The sequence below is a fragment of the Lepidothrix coronata genome, unplaced genomic scaffold (genome assembly GCF_001604755.1).
Source record: "Lepidothrix coronata isolate B3197 unplaced genomic scaffold, Lepidothrix_coronata-1.0 Scaffold3, whole genome shotgun sequence".
NCBI classification, from domain to species: domain Eukaryota; kingdom Metazoa; phylum Chordata; class Aves; order Passeriformes; family Pipridae; genus Lepidothrix; species Lepidothrix coronata.
In genome coordinates, this window is record NW_016690183.1 from 7046644 (window position 1) to 7062346 (window position 15703).

At 40.4% G+C, this 15703-nt stretch overlaps 1 protein-coding gene across 9 annotated transcripts in view; it reads left to right on the plus strand.

Moving 5' to 3' along the window:
- Positions 1–15703, plus strand: part of HECW1 (HECT, C2 and WW domain containing E3 ubiquitin protein ligase 1) — a 267082-nt gene that overhangs the window by 48677 nt on the left and 202702 nt on the right. The gene's annotated exons all lie outside the window — the stretch shown is intronic.

Consider the following 15703-nt stretch of genomic DNA (forward strand, 5'->3'; position numbering starts at 1 on the left):
GAATTGGTTAGGGAAAGGGCGTTTCTTTGACTGACAAGTGTCCTAAGGTTTTCCGCATGCCCCGTTTAGTCTCTTCTGGATGTGCTCACATTCTTCATTTGCTCTGAGCTGGAAAGGGGGCAGCCAAGGCAGCTTCACATGAGCTGGTGTGTGGTTCTGCATCCTGCCACGCAGTGTGTAAGCATCTCTTTCTCTGCAAGCTCCTCACTTGCATCTTGGTCTCTTTTGTCTCTAATTCTTTAATGCCAATCCCAAGTGCCTAAAAATAAGTCAAGAACCAGAAGCGAAAAAATTGTTTTATGGAAAAAAATTAGGTTTCTGGCAAGGAAAACCGCTTTTAAATTTGTCTTGTGACTTCTGGGCCTTTAGGGTTGACCTTTTCCAGCTACTCTGAAAAAATAAAGCTGCAAACTCACAATACAGAAAGGAAAGATTTTTACTTGTTCATACAACTTCAGGGTTGTGTGTTTTAAGAATGCTGAGTATTGTAAAAGCTGCAATTACATCTTCGTTACTAACTCTTTATCCCCACACACCAAAACCCCTTGAACATTCTGAAATAGGTAACGTTTACAATAATCTTGCTTGCAACTCAGATATTTTCCTTTGTTGCCTCTCTAAAGAGCACATTTCCACTAGACTGAAAAACACCATGTTTATTGGAGAAACTGCCAGATGTAACCTGTCAGTCAAGGCAAGGTGAAATGCTCAGACATGTCTGGAGATGAAAAAATGCATCCTTTCAATTCATTTAATGGACAATGCCTGATCTTATAAGTTACCATAAATAAAATCTCACTTTAGTAAGCTTGTCTCGTGGTACACATTGCTTCTTAATTAAAAAAAAGAATATGTAGAGATATGTATAAGTTATTCTGACAAATAAGGATAAATATATACATGCATACACACATGTGTACTCATGTTTTTATTTATAAAAATAAATCAAGAGTCATGCAACAGGGTAATATAAATACTACTTCTAATTGCAGAGTGAATTACTGCTGGCTTCTGTAACCCTAAAAAGGCTGAAATGCAGGATGATTCTTCAAGCACAGATTTTCCCAAATCCCTACAAGTAATAAACTCTAAGAAGTAATATTGATTGTGTTTTTACATACCAGCTTGATTACAAACACACATATAATTGCTTTCATAGGCTTTGATAGTTTTATTGCTATAGTTAAGAATATGCCATAATTTGCTGAATTGAAGTCACTACAACTATGGTTTTGGTAAGGTAGTTTTCAGCTCTGTTAATTAAATATAAAGGATGTCAGCACATTTCTAAGTGTGTTCTGATCTCGGTGAACAGTAATAACAAGACAGTGGAACAGACAGGGGAAATTCCAGATTATGTTTTGCAGCGTGTATTCAGAATCAGTAGCTCTGGAAAGCCTGTTTCATGAGAGGTTATTTTCAAAAACATTTCCCATACATGTCTGTTGTCACGTTTCTGCCTGAGTTAGAGTCAAGAACAAATTGACTTCAATGAGCATGGTCTTTGGACTACAAATCCAAAAGTAGTCTTTGGATTCTACTTTACAAGTTAGCATCCTCAGTATATTATTCAGAAAATTATTAACTTTCCCAGCATTTTTTTACCACTCTGAGCATTTGCTTCTGCAAAGTGAGTTTTGAAAAAACAAGTCTCACATCTTCTAAAGTATCTCTTGTAGCTTAAGCAGTGCTCCTTTTTCCTTTTAAATGAAGGTGACACAAAGGGTAAATCAGTGTGGCAGCTGTATGGAAAAATCAGACTGTCTTTGTTTGCATAGGACCTGTTTCCAGGGTACTTCCGTGCTAATTGTGCAGTAAAGCATGAAACTCAGATACACCTGATAGAAAACATGCTACTTAACAGTAATCACATCCTGTCGATTCTTTTTAAGGGATGACACTATGCTTATATGCCACAATATAAGATGCGTATTAGTAGAAATTAAATTGTAGGGGGGAAATTAACTGGGGGATCTGGGGAATGAAAGAAACCAGCAGTCAGATGAAAAATGATAGCTTCATACTGAGTGTGTTGGAGTTTTTTAGTAATAGAAACAGCAATTAATTTTTCAGTTTATGCTTTTTTATGTGGCTAAATAATATACTACTGTGTTGTTGCTGGTTTTTTGACAGCAGTCTTCAAGTTAAATCTGATCACTGGAATTCTGCTAGGGAATTACTCTGGGATCTAAATCAGTGTGTGTAAATTATGCATGCACGAGCACAAGAAATAATTTTGTGTTCATAACAGCCAATTGTACACTCAGACGAATGTTTGCATACGTAGCCACCCATTTGGAATTGGGCCCAAATTAGAATTAATACCATGGGCTAGTTCCAGGATTTAGTTCTCAAGTCTATTTATAATGATGTAATATACATTAAAAATATCCACCTCTGCAGACTGCATTCTGCAGAGGCTTTTCTGGCTGCAAACCAGTGTAGCTGCAACAATCGTACACCATCAGGTAAACATGCACTTTGGAGATAAAGGTCTGGTACATCAGGTGGAACTGTCATCAACACAAATTTGGTGCATGTGTAATGTTAAGAAACAGGCTAGGCTGTGTAAGAGGCTGTAGATAAGACTGCCCCAAGCACCTCTTCTTTTTCGAGCTCCTTACACTCCACGCTGCTTGAACAGTGGCTGTGCAAATGAGGAGATGGGCTATTTCCAGGAGACAGCCACTTCAGTTCAAACCCCCTGAGATGATAGCATGCACTTTAAGAGTAATAATAGCTGCAAGCCACTGAGGGCTCCAGGGGATGGGATCTTGACATGCTGTATGACATTCAAGAAGCCTGCCTCATGTCTTCTGTCAAGCCTAATGCCCAGGCTTGAAGTGCAGTGCTGGAGGGAGAAGGGGGCAAAAAAACTGTCTCTTGATTTAAAATGGATATTGCATCACTTTCATACTTAGCATCTTCTGCAGCTTGGTGCCCCAGACTGTCTGGAGGACAAGGATTTAAAAAGTCTTTCATCTTCTCCCCCATCCACCACTCCATGCTCCCTCTTTACACAGTGACTGCTACTGGAGCTAGGCTCCTAAGAAAGCACAGCATAATGCTTTCTTACAAGTTTACCATCCAATATTCCCACTAATGTTACCCATCCGTTAACAGATACACATCGATCTTAGAGGGTTGTGTACTGTGTCCTCCTAAGTGGTGAGACCAGGCTGAGACTATATACAGCACACCCAGTGTGGTCTCCTGTCAGGCTGCAGGAACAATCTGCAAGAACCCTCTGTCTGGCCCCATTGTTTGTGGTCAGACAGTGATGTCTCTAGAGATGGAGCTAGTCTTAGTTTTAATCCAGTGATTAGGCTCAGACTGACCTAAACAAGACATTGGTGTAATTTCATTTTCTATTACTAGAAGACAGTTCCAACATGCCTTTGGATCCAACCATGTACAGTTTCAGAGTTTTTGATGTCAGAAGAGGAAAAAGCACTCTTACTGTACCATATCTTTTTTAGGACAGCTAAGGATCACCAAAAGAATAGAAGAATAAACCATTACAAGAAAATGATCATGCATAATAAGTTATATTAAGAGAGAGGGAGTTAACTCCTTGTTTTGAATCAAGAGAATGATAACTATGACTCTTGATTTTTTTATCATACACTAATTAATATTCCTTAGGGTCAGATGACTGTGGTATGAAATCTTGGCATCAGATGGAATACTGATCTTTCATCAGCTTTCATCGTAGCCACTAGTGTAATACAGAAATGAGTGTACAGGTGGGTTTTTAATTGGATTGGTTAAGTAAGATGGTTGTTCATCCATTGTCTTCAATTATGAATAAGCCAAACATAAAGTATTGTATGCCTGTGGCATCCAGTAAAGATACTGTAATAGTAATATGTTGTTTGAACTGTAGACACAATCAAATCTGTGTGAAGAGAACAGATATCAGATGATTACTTGTTTGCTGCCTATTGTTGATTATTTCATTGGGATTTTTTGTTTGGTTTGTTTGGTTTTTTGTTTGTTTTTTTTTTGTGTGTGTGTGTGTATGTAGTGGAGGAATCTCATTTTCAAGGTAATACAACAATACTATAAATGAGTAGGATGTCTAATAGGGCTTTAAAACTTGTATTTTTGAAATCATGTCCATGCAACTGAGGTGGAATAATTTGAGACATAGGCTGAGGCAAGCAGAGAGAGAAGGAAAATGAGTCCTTTAAGCCTCTAAGCACCAAGTGCAGAGAACAGAGACATAAGCAGGGAGAGGTTGTGTGTGTAAGTGCACATGCCTTTTAGGAACAAACTGGGCAGAGAACCAAGGGAGATTTCTTTAGTGTGGTGATTACTGGACACTGAAAACATGCACACAAAATTACTTTCAAGTTCAAAACTTAATCTTCCTTTATTCTTACTGGTAACCTTTTTATCTGGTAAGGTAGTTTCACCTGACAGTGTTGTTGTTTAGGAGCTGGTAAGAGTTTCTCTCTCTTATTGGTTACGAAATTCTCCTGTCTGAAAAGATGCATTTTATTTTTTCCTTTTATTTTTTCTGCTTTGCACAATTTTTTTTAGATTGTTCTGTGATTGAGATGGATTCTCATTAATTCCTCAGCTCAGCTGCAGTAGGTTCAGGGACCATGGTGAACTCTCAGAGAACGTGTAGTTCACAGGAATCATATGAATGATAAGTTTATAAGAAACTCTTACTGGCTTCTTCATGGCATTGCAGGTTCTGTACATTTAGAAGTGATCTTGAGCAGAAGAGAAAACAAATCAGTTCCTTGGGGGGAAAAAATTGCATATTTGCTTAACTTTTTTAGTTAAATTCTAAATTTAGTTAAATTCTCATGGTTACAGAAATGACGAAATATAGTCAAATAAATAATTGGTTTTTTGGAAGAGATTACATTCAGGAGTTATTTTGACTTAGTCCATTATGGGAAATAACAGTCATGAAGGCAGAGATAGAAATGTTCTCTTATTCTTATCTTTGATATCTGTTTTTCTTAAAAAATTTTAGTCACTTAATTTCAATTGTTAAAAAAAATCAACTACTGTCACACTTATGGAAGTAAGACCTTGCTTTGATTTTTTTTTTTAATTTAACCTTTTTATAGGGTAAAATTATTTAGGGAAGCAAGACATTATTCAAGACATTATTAATGGGGCTAATATTTCACCTGCTAGAACTCAAACAGCAAATTATAATTCTCCTCAGCAGTACAGGAATTTCACCCTATTATTTCCTAGGTCTTGTTAAAAATAAAAGGACACAATCAACTGCAAGTAGCTGTTTTTCGTGCAAGTCATATCTTGAAGACTGCCTGAGATACTTCAAGAGAAGATGGAACTTTGCTGATCTGACCCTGTTGGGATGGAAATTATTTAAGTGGCCTATTTTTTAAAATGTTTCATCTTGCTCTTTCCATTTAGAAGATGGTGCACAGTAAGTAGTGGGACATTAATGGTCTGGGTAGGACTTACTGGGCTGTTGTACCTGTGGGCAGGTTTCTGTGAAGATAATCTGATGTGTTCTCAAGTCTATCTGCTTGAGAAGTAGCACTTACTTTCTTCGGTGGCTTTTTATAAAGTCTAGTGTCATCTTTTAGCTGCCTGATTCCTTATCCTATGTATCGCTTTTACCAAATATGTTCCTTACAGCCAACTTGAAATGCTGTGAAAATGGACTGCCGGATAAATAATTAGTGATTACTAGTATCCAGTAATCATCAAGGCTTTACATTTCATCTGTGTAAAATATTTCAGCTTGTCTAGACACTTAGCTTGCTTGTAACTTCAGAGATGGTACTGGTTATCTTACTTTTTGGATTCCCAAGAACAAGCCTGTTGAGACTTGCTACTGGTGCTCCCCGAGAGGTTTTACGCAAAGTGAGCCAGAACCAACAAGTTAGCAGAAATAATGCTTCTGGTTTGGGATATTTCTTATTTTCAAGGAGGAAAAAAAACAACTTTAACCTCTTCCCTTTTCTATCTTCCATTAACAACTTGGTCTTTGAATATTGCTTGAAAAAGTGAGTGGTGCAATTCTAAATATGACTCCTTGAGAAGCTGTTGTGCCTGTGTGTTTGTGGGGAAGCACATAAAGTCTGGTGTATCACAGACTGGCACAGAGATGGAAAATCCATTTATATAGTAGACCGACGTCTAAAACGTCTCTTTACCATAATTTCAGTGTTTAGTAAACTATTGAAATCCAGCATTAGAAAAGTGTTGCCGTGGGATTTAAGTGCTGAAAAAATCTCCAGAGCAGTTAATTAGGGGTGAGATAAGAAAGGGTTTATTTTGCCAAGGCAGTAGATGTTACAAGACGCGCAGGCTGTGCCTGAGATGTTACATTTTATAATACCATCCATCCAATCCCAGATGTGTCCACCCTGTGGCCTTTACTCTGGTCCGCCCCGGGCCCACCCCCCGAAAACGAGTCGGGTGGCTTTTTGGGACCCCCTGTTCATCCCATCTTCACCATCATCAGAGCACAAAGGGTACATAGTAACCCAGTTTTTGACCGTGTTCTGTGGTTTAGGCCCTGATATGCTGTTCTGCCAACAATCTAGGCCTTGCCTTGACAAAAGACTAAACATTTCTACTGGTTTCAGGAGTAGAATTGATATAGGGAGCATAGAATGGGGTAAGAGGGTTAAGGAATGTGTAAACAAGGGTGCTAGAGGGAAAGGGACAAGGGACAAAGGAGGGAGGGTTGCTGCTTTTAAAATCTACTTATAAAACTTATAAGGCTTACCAATATTAGAAAAATAAAAAACCCTTAGGGGCTTAAGGCTTCATAAGGTAACACATGCATGACTTTGGCATAGATAGTGCCACTTGGTTGTTTTACAGCATCTGTAGTAAAAAGAGGATGGAAGTGGGGTGCAGGGTAATTCCATCAAAATAATAAGGATGAGTCTCATCTGCTGCCTGCACAGCTGTTAGGAAGGCAGTGTAGCCTTGAGATTTTCGGTGGTGGTTTAGAAACAGGAGTAAGAGAGTCTGGTATTTATCATTTACAGTAGAAGCTTGTTATTGCTGGGTATGCTGCTTGCTTCTTCCCCCCCATTTTTGTGCCTATTAAATATAAGCTGTAGTTTGCAGATACTGATCATTGAACTGAGCAATTCGTAAAAATGTTGCTGGTGCTGCTAATAGATAATTGGATGTTTCTGTGTCCCAATTCATCAGATAAGTGGAGGAGATTGCCAGCTCCAGAGACATCCAGCAGCAATTTGTTATACCTGAAGCATGCTGGACAAAGGCTTTAGTGGTTTGTTACAGTTAGAGGGGAGTAATGGCATTTAGGCAATGCCAAATAAAGTTTTCTGTCTTGTACCTTTTCCTGCTATAGATCTAATAGCTTTAACATCCTGCTTGAATACAAAATACCATAGTAGTTTACAGCATGATTGTCATATGTGCTGTTTGTTCAAGTCATCTCTATTCCCCCATCTCTGTCTGCTCTGGCCAAATAACGGTTCTAGGTAGACCCTGAAATTCCATTTGCAAGTGCAGGGTTATAGGGACAGGATAAGGGATAGAAATGCTGACGATTCACTCATTCCTGTTTCTTAAGGAGATGTTCTGGTTTCCTTGTGCTTGACATTTACAGCTCATTCAGTGGTAAACTTCATTTGGTAAGCATTAACTCATCTGCAGATGTTAGTATTCCACTGAACTTTTAGGACCACTGTTCAGATCCAAGTTCATTTCACAAGTGGCTGATGGACTGTGTTAAAACTGTTTTTCTGCTTAAGTCAGTATACTGCCAAGTATCCACATTGCTAGGAAAATCACGATTGTCAGGGAGAGACTGAAGACTTGAAGCCAGTCCCTTCAACCAGTTATTAATTATAGTATATTTGAGCCAGTGGAGCAACGAGAAATTACTCCATCTGAAGATGTGGTGATGTACACAGCTCCACCTCATCAAGCACAATGTTTTCCACTCAGGCCAGTGCTGAGTCCCAGTGGCACGGCCCAAACATGAGTTTGGCAGCTGCTGTTCCTACATCTGTCCCAAAACTTGCAGAAGTCTTTTGAAACCAGTAGTTGACTGCTGATGCCTGTGCTGATGCATGAAATTTATTAATAAGAAAAGGAAAAAAGTGAAACAAGTAATCAAAAATATCTATGGACCACTTCTCCTGGAAAATGTCTTTGCTAACCAAAATATTAGGTAAAAATGGACATATGCATCATTACACCATATATGAGAAATGGATAATTAATGTTAGTGATACAGAAATATGAACCCTAACTGAGACCTTTCCTATTGGTGCAATAATACCAACTTGCTTTAGTTTTCATTGTGCACTGTCAGTAGCTGCACTGTTATGTATACAGTCAAGGATGTTGATGAGTAGCCTGACAAAATCCAGAGGTGGAAGGAGAGGCTGCAGAGAAGCCTTATGTTCCAGAGGCTTGTCAAACAAGAAGAATTTCAACTCTTTTGGAACTTGATCCCTTCGTTGAGGATAGGAAATGATGCAGGAGATAATTGGTTGAGGTGGGCTCTGCAGGAGAACCTTTCAGGAGATGTTCAGCTTGTTGTTGTCCAGTGTTCCTTTCCTTAGGGCCTCAGTTATTGTAGTATCCTGTGTAGGAAAGGACGTATCTCACTTTTTGTCCAACCACAATACTGCTGGAAGCATCCTCTGCTTACAGAGGATGTTCCTCCAACTGTATTTTCTTTCTCCCTTATGCCCCTTTTTTGCTTTGTAGGTTTCTGCTTCTGCAAAATATATCAAACAGCTGCTCATCTTCAGAGGAATTTGTGACCTGTGGATACCCTTCCTACCATCTTTCCTTTCACACCAAGAATTCAGCACTGCTGTTGGTCAGCCTTCATTGCCAACATCCTTGGAATGTTTTCCCCCTTTTCAGTTAGTCTTCACAGGCTCTCTCTTGCAGTCCTTCCTGCTTGCCAGGCAAAGGAAATACTCTAACATCCTGTTCCCTCTTTTTAAAACTCCTGCTTTCTGCAGTGTTACAGAAAATTTGACAAACAGTTGGAGTCTGTCCTGAGACCGCAGCTTACTACAGCAGTGAATATTGTCTCATTTTCTCTTCAGTCTCCGTTCATCTCAAGGTCTTAGTGGGCATGTGTGAGATGTCACCTTGTTGGGGGCAGAAATGATGGGTTTTGTTCTATGCTTGTGTCTCCTTGCTTTGTGAAGGATCTTGGTTCAGAACCTAGGTTCTAAATTTTGTCATAATGTGTCAACACTGATTTACAGAATGGTTTGGGTTGGAAGGGACCTTTAAAGATCATCTAGTACAACCTCCAAATACTATTGTTTGTAATAGAACATTTATAATAATGTCAGCTATTTTTTGTTAGTATTACTTGGCTGAACAGGGAACTCAGATTGGAAGTCAGGAGGAAAAAAAATTGTATGGTCTCTGTAAATGAGGTCAGGCTTTGCAGGAAGATTACAGGTGGTCAATGCTTCAAGCCTGTCGCTGTTTTATGAGGCATTTGGACAATGCCTTTAATACAATGCTTAAATTTTTGGTCAGGCCTGAAGTAGCCAGGCAGTGGGACTAGATGATCATTGCAGATCCCTTCTAGATGAGCTATTCCTTCCCTTCTTTTTCTCTTCTTCCTACCCCTACTTTCCCTACCAGTACATGCTGAGGAAATCGCTGATGACATTTCTTCCCAGCCCTGCACTAACAGAAGGCAGTGAATACCCATAACCATCTCCCAGCCTAGGCATTGGCTCTGTCACCTTGTGGGAAGGAGGCCTTCCCACCTTCTGAAGGGCATGAGAGCTGTGGGTCATCTCGAGATAATGGGACCATCTGCACAAATTTGCAAAAAGCAGATGTGATGTGTGATTATTGAAAGTTTTCTCTGTTCTTCCAGTTTCCCTGGATTTCCATGGGATGACAAAATTCCTATCTCTGAGGCTTGGAGATCAAGCCCTCAGTCTGGTGCAGGATATGCTCCTCAACTAAATGGTTGCAGATCTTTTGGAGGTGTCAGTTTCCCTGTAGATTTTGTTTCTTCTCCTTGTACTCATTTTGAGAAATGCCTAAACCATTTTCCTTGGGAAAACATACTAAAATACCTGTGCCTGAGAACAGCAGTGCTTCCTCAGAGGGAAGGTCCATCTCACTCAAAACTTGATCTCCAAAGGGGCCAACCACCAGTGACTAAAGGAAAGCACATGAGCAGTGCAAGTCTGCTTCTCTCAGGGTCCTGGGGGTGCTCACAGGCCTCTGTGGCTGGGACCGACCTCCTCTGGGACTCCTACCCGCACTGTCTCTTGCCAAGGGCCCAGGGAATGTGTCCCAGCTTAGCCTGGGGCCTGAGCCATGCTGGAGGTGTGCCTGTTTCTGTCCCTGTCTCTTGGATGGGTCTAGGCCCTGTACTGCAGAGAGCTGCTCTCCAGGATGGAGTCCTCAGGCTTGGGTCATAGGTTGTCACGCAGAACTCTGAGAATAACGTGTCATAACTATTCTGTTCTGTTTGCTGTGCTCACCATAAGCTAAATAACACAGCAGCTCTTATTTGCCTGCCATGACACTGGCAGTCTCACATGGTTCCAGGTGGACATATAAAAAGCAAACTCTCCAGTCCTTCTTAGCAGCAATCTTCCATGTGTGTAGGGCCTCTAAAGGGAGGCAATTGCCTTTTAGTGTCAGATGCCCACCTGTCCAGCCACCTCCTTACCCACGTCAGCATTACCAGCCAGAACCTTCCTCATCACTACGTGACTGTAGAATTTGTTCAAAGATTCATCAGCAACCTTTATTCACGCTCCTGCAGAGTAAAGTGTATCCCCACAGACAGCAGTGACGTGAACTGCATCGCACTCACCCACCAGTGTTTGGTCTCTTGTAGCCTTTTCAGTGTCTGGGCTGGTTTGGCATTTTCTGCCATGAAACTTCCGAAGTGGAAGCTCAGTTAATGCCAGACATGGATATTTTGTTCCATGGCAGACATCAGTTTTGAAAGGGACTGGACTGACACCACCAGCTTCATGTTCAGAGCCCACCCACACACCCCATCTGTGGCTCAGCTGCCCAGCGGAGGCTGGATCTCCTGGTCGTGACTATGTGGAGCTGGACTCCAGCAGGCTACTGATGCGTGGAAGCCCCCTTAACACATCTCTCAGGCTCCACCCTTCTTGCTTTGCTGCCATCAAATGTAGGAAATAGGGAAGTTTGTGGTCAGGTCTTTTGAATTTAGATTGCAGAAAACCATCATTCAAGAAATGTAGGTTTCCTTGTCCACATCATATTCTGGATTTCATGGCACCCATGAGGCAAAAGCAGCTCTATCTCATGGTATGGTTCTACAGCCCCACACTCCTCATCAGCTGAAGCGAATAGAGAAAACTATCTGAAAACTTCCAAGACTGAGCTGCAAATTGAGAACAATGGGGTAGATTTGCAGATTAACAAATGGAAGATCTCGCCTGAAAATGGCATGAAGATGTTGCTATCTTTTTGATTTGCCTTTGGTGTAAAACAATCAGAGTTTTCATTTTATATTAACATGTACAGATTTTGTGCCTTTACTTGAAAAAGCTGGAGTGCTTTCCACGACAGATGTAACTCTGATTTTGAGCCAGATTGCAACACAACTGAGGTTTGTCTCTGGGCAATTAAAATCCTCAATTAACATATTAATTATTTTTCTAATGATATTGCATTATTTTTCTTTTCGTCTTCTGAAGGGAAAAGAAAGTGTCTAATTTGTATACTGGTTTGTGAGTTATTTAGCTAATTTACACATGAGAATTTGTTAGTATTTATCTTACAGTCACAAAACTGTGGATTTATTTTAAGGAATTTTATATATTTCCTGCTCTAGTGAGGTGTATTAAAATAGTAGCTTCAGCTGGCAGTTGCAATTACCAAACCTGAAAAATGCAAGAGTTTCTTTTACATGTTTTTATTTGTTGAGATAGAAGGAACAAACACTTCTAGCATAAATAACCGATGCTACCTCTCTTTCTCTGATCTTTGTAAAAACTGAAAAACCTTTCGAATATCAGTCTGTAGAGGTTAAAAAAAATAATTCTCATCTCTTCAATGTTGTTCCAATCCCTTCAATGCAAAACAGTGCTTAAACCATGCAGCAGACAGCTGCTAATTAGCAGCATATTGGGGCTGATGCTGGCAGGGATGATTGAGGAAGGGAAGCAACAGAGGAACAGAAAAGCATACGTGCAGGACAAACATACCTGCTTTTCTGTTATTGTTAGCAGAATTTTTTATGGACAGAAAAGCATATTCTGTGTTCTGTTAGCATGTCTGTGTGTGGTGCTCCATCTCTGTCTAAAGTGGCTCAGTAGTTTGGGCAGATGTCTCTTCTCAGATGCTAGATCAGCCCCTATGCAGGTGGTGTCATACTGAGCACAAGTCTCTAGAAGCAAACCGTTGACCACTGAATGAAATACTTTTTCAGGATTGAATAGGTTTTACTGCACAGACTGAGCTGTTACTAACCTGTACTACATGTTGTGGCTGGAGATCTGTTGGGCTCATTACTGTACAAATTACCCCAAGGCACTGAACAGTTCATAGGTGAAGAGCAAGCAATACAGAAAGCGTGGACTGCAGCAGGAGACAAGGGTACAGCAGAAATGTAATCATGCACACGTAGATGTGTGCACATGTATGTAGAGATGTAAAACAGGCATTGATTTTAGCTGTTTGCATTCCAGCTCTATTGTTATTGGGGTTTTCTTTGCAAAAAGTATTCTTGAGTAAGGAATTCGAAGCAAGACAGCAGGCACCAGCAGGATATGAGTCTGAAGATTGCTTCAGGCAGGGCATGGCATACATAAAGATTATGTTAATGTACTTGTATGATAAGTAGAAAAAGCCAGAAGGTACTTGGAGACTCCGTAAGGGGCAGGATGGAGGGGTCAAGCATCAGCTGCAGAGACTAGCAATGGCTTCTGTAGGGAGGGGGACAAACCTGAAAGAAATGAAAAGTGGATGGGGAGAAGGGGAAGAAGGAATAATAGCAGAAATGAAGAATATACATAAGAAAGCTGAAGGGAGAGGGATTGAGGCACAGCTGGGCTTGTCAGGGCTGAATAGCAAACGAGAAACCTTAATGTTAAATGATGGGTGATGAAAGAGAAGGTGTTAGGCAAGGTGAGAGAGATAAAAAGAGAAATCAGGGAGGTAGTAAACGTCAATTGAATCAACTTCAATTTGCTTCATTTTCAGAAGGAGAATTAGGTTAGGAAGTCTCCACTGCTCAGTGGACTCTTCTCCCTATTTTTCACTTTGCTCCTGGATCGGGCTGATCTCATACAGAGGTCTTAAAAGAAACTACTCATCCTCTATGCAGGGCTAATTTTGTTGGAAAACTGTTGTTCCCAGACAGAAAATCAATGCATACGCAGGCTGTGAGTAGTCTTGACACAAACAGCACAACTCCTGTATTCTTTAGTCTGTTCCTTTCACCTCTTTATCACACAGGTTCTAAACATAAAACTAGTTAGTTTTGTGGCCCTTGAGATGATATGTTTGCATATGCATTTATTGAAACAGAATATTTTATTGAAATAAAATATTTGCTGTTTAGACTTCTATTGCAATACTAACTGGCAGACCCAGTCATGGACTGAGAAGAAGAAGACAAATGCTGTAGAGCGCCATGTGAAACCCGAACAAAAGTGCCAAAGAACATGTCATCTAGATGTAAGAGTTCATAAGTGACAAGAGACAGCCAACAAAGAAACCCAGAAAACAGTGTTCATCAGAGCACTGATAGTCTTTCTGATCACAGGCTCTCCAATTTACCTGAAGTGCACTTCAACTGTAATTACCTTTCTGAAGCACATCATTTAGCATAAATGCACCTCTGAATAAATCTATAAACCTTTCCTATCTATTGGTATTAAAGTTTGAATGCATACAGGCCCATGTGCCACCTGTCCTGGAGCAGAGAGTGAATACCCTGCAGGTGGCAGAGCCCTGGCCACAGTGTGGCACTGGAGCTTTGCTGCCCTATTGGGTGTTCCTGTGTGGATGATGGCAGCTGGGCCTTCTGTCAGGCTTGCTATAAACCCTGAGCAACGTCGTTCTTTCTGGATTAAACATGTGAAGGGATCACAACACATTTTATCTCTGTGCAAAAGATGCTTTCTGTGACTCAGTATAGGTTTTGCAGGATGTGTGAGCCAGGCAGTTTAGGTAGATAGTATTTCAGTTTATTTTTGCTTCTCATTCATAAACAAAGTGACTTGAATTGAAGTCTGTAATGCTGAGATGCTTTGAGGAAGGAGGAGTGAGAAAATTTATTGCAATAAATTTTGGGGTTGTGTTGTCTGCTGCAGCCATGCTCGGCACAGCAGGAGGCAGGCCCGGTGCAAGTCTGGGAGCTCTTCCTCCCTCCAGAGTGATCATGCAGCATCCCTGGTCTGCATAACCTGCTGTTGTGGTGTGGATGCTTTTGAAGGTAGGAGTGGGGCTGTGGGTTTTTCATATTTTGGAGTATGAAACTTCCTCTCTACGAAAGCTGCATTTGAACTGGCTTAGAAAGAAACCTGTGCTTTTATCCCAAATCACTAATGGTAGAGACATAAAGGAATGTCTCTACTGTACATGGTATAATGTAGTATATTACTTTTTGTGATGTGAGAAGCTATTAAGTCTGAAACCAGGTTCTGTGAGGCTGTAGAAAATTCGTGGTGACTGTGGTTGTGAGAAGTGGATTTACAGTTCAGCTATTTGGAAGAGTTTTTGTTGTGTGCACTCCTAACAGACAGCTGAAAAAAGTATGCATGTGGATTAACTTCTCTGAGATTGCCTTTAAAGATAATGTGGCTCCTTGCCCAACTTTCGGATCACCCTGCTTTATTTCCAGTGTAAATACGCTTTTTCAATAAAAGCAAAGGGCCACCAGACTATAGGCAGTTGGTAAATTTGGGACTAAAACAGATTATGTCCATGAGATTTAGTGTCTTGTGCAACACAGGAGAGAACAAAGCAATGTGTACTTTTACTTTGTTTAACATGTTTTGAAAGCCTTTTAATATCGGAGGAGTATGATCAAATGGTGTTGTTTTGTTTTATAAACCTTTTTTTTCAGCTGAACATTTCTGAACAGTAGAGCATCTTCCTAAATCCACTACCTTGCCCAACTCTTTTGCAGTCTCTTTTTTGTTTTTGTGCTTGCGTTGAGTTGGCTATTTTAGTGGTGTTGTTTTAAGGCTTTATTTTTTTTCCCTTGCCTTCTCAGCTGTCATTGAGTGCACATCAGAAACTGATGGTGGGGATGAATGTTAAGGTGGGCCAACAGTCTCCAGGTGTTGAACTGTCTTGTTGCTGAGGTGCTTTCCCTGCTAGTGTTGTGGAGAAATTGTAAAGTGTCAGTGTGCCCTGATCACAAAAGAGAGATGAAATACAGACATCATAAGTCTTGCTGTTGTGTCTGAGTTGTGAATGTCTTTCACTTTTTAAATTATAATTTAAAGTTTTATTATTGTATGTTTGGAGAGCTTTCTGCCCTTGCTAATTAGGCCTCCTTTATTCAGATTTAAGTTTCTCTTTGTTTCCTTGTTTTTCTCTGTGTAGTTTTGCATCATGTGGATGCTTTAATACTGGTTGAGCTTGAATAGAGAAGCAGAATCTTGTTCACCGTATTTTGCAGTCTGATCTTTGACTATTCAGACTATGTTGGATACCTGGTCAGCTCCAGGATGGTACACTGAAATTTACTTCATTTGTGGCTGGTCCCCTCAAT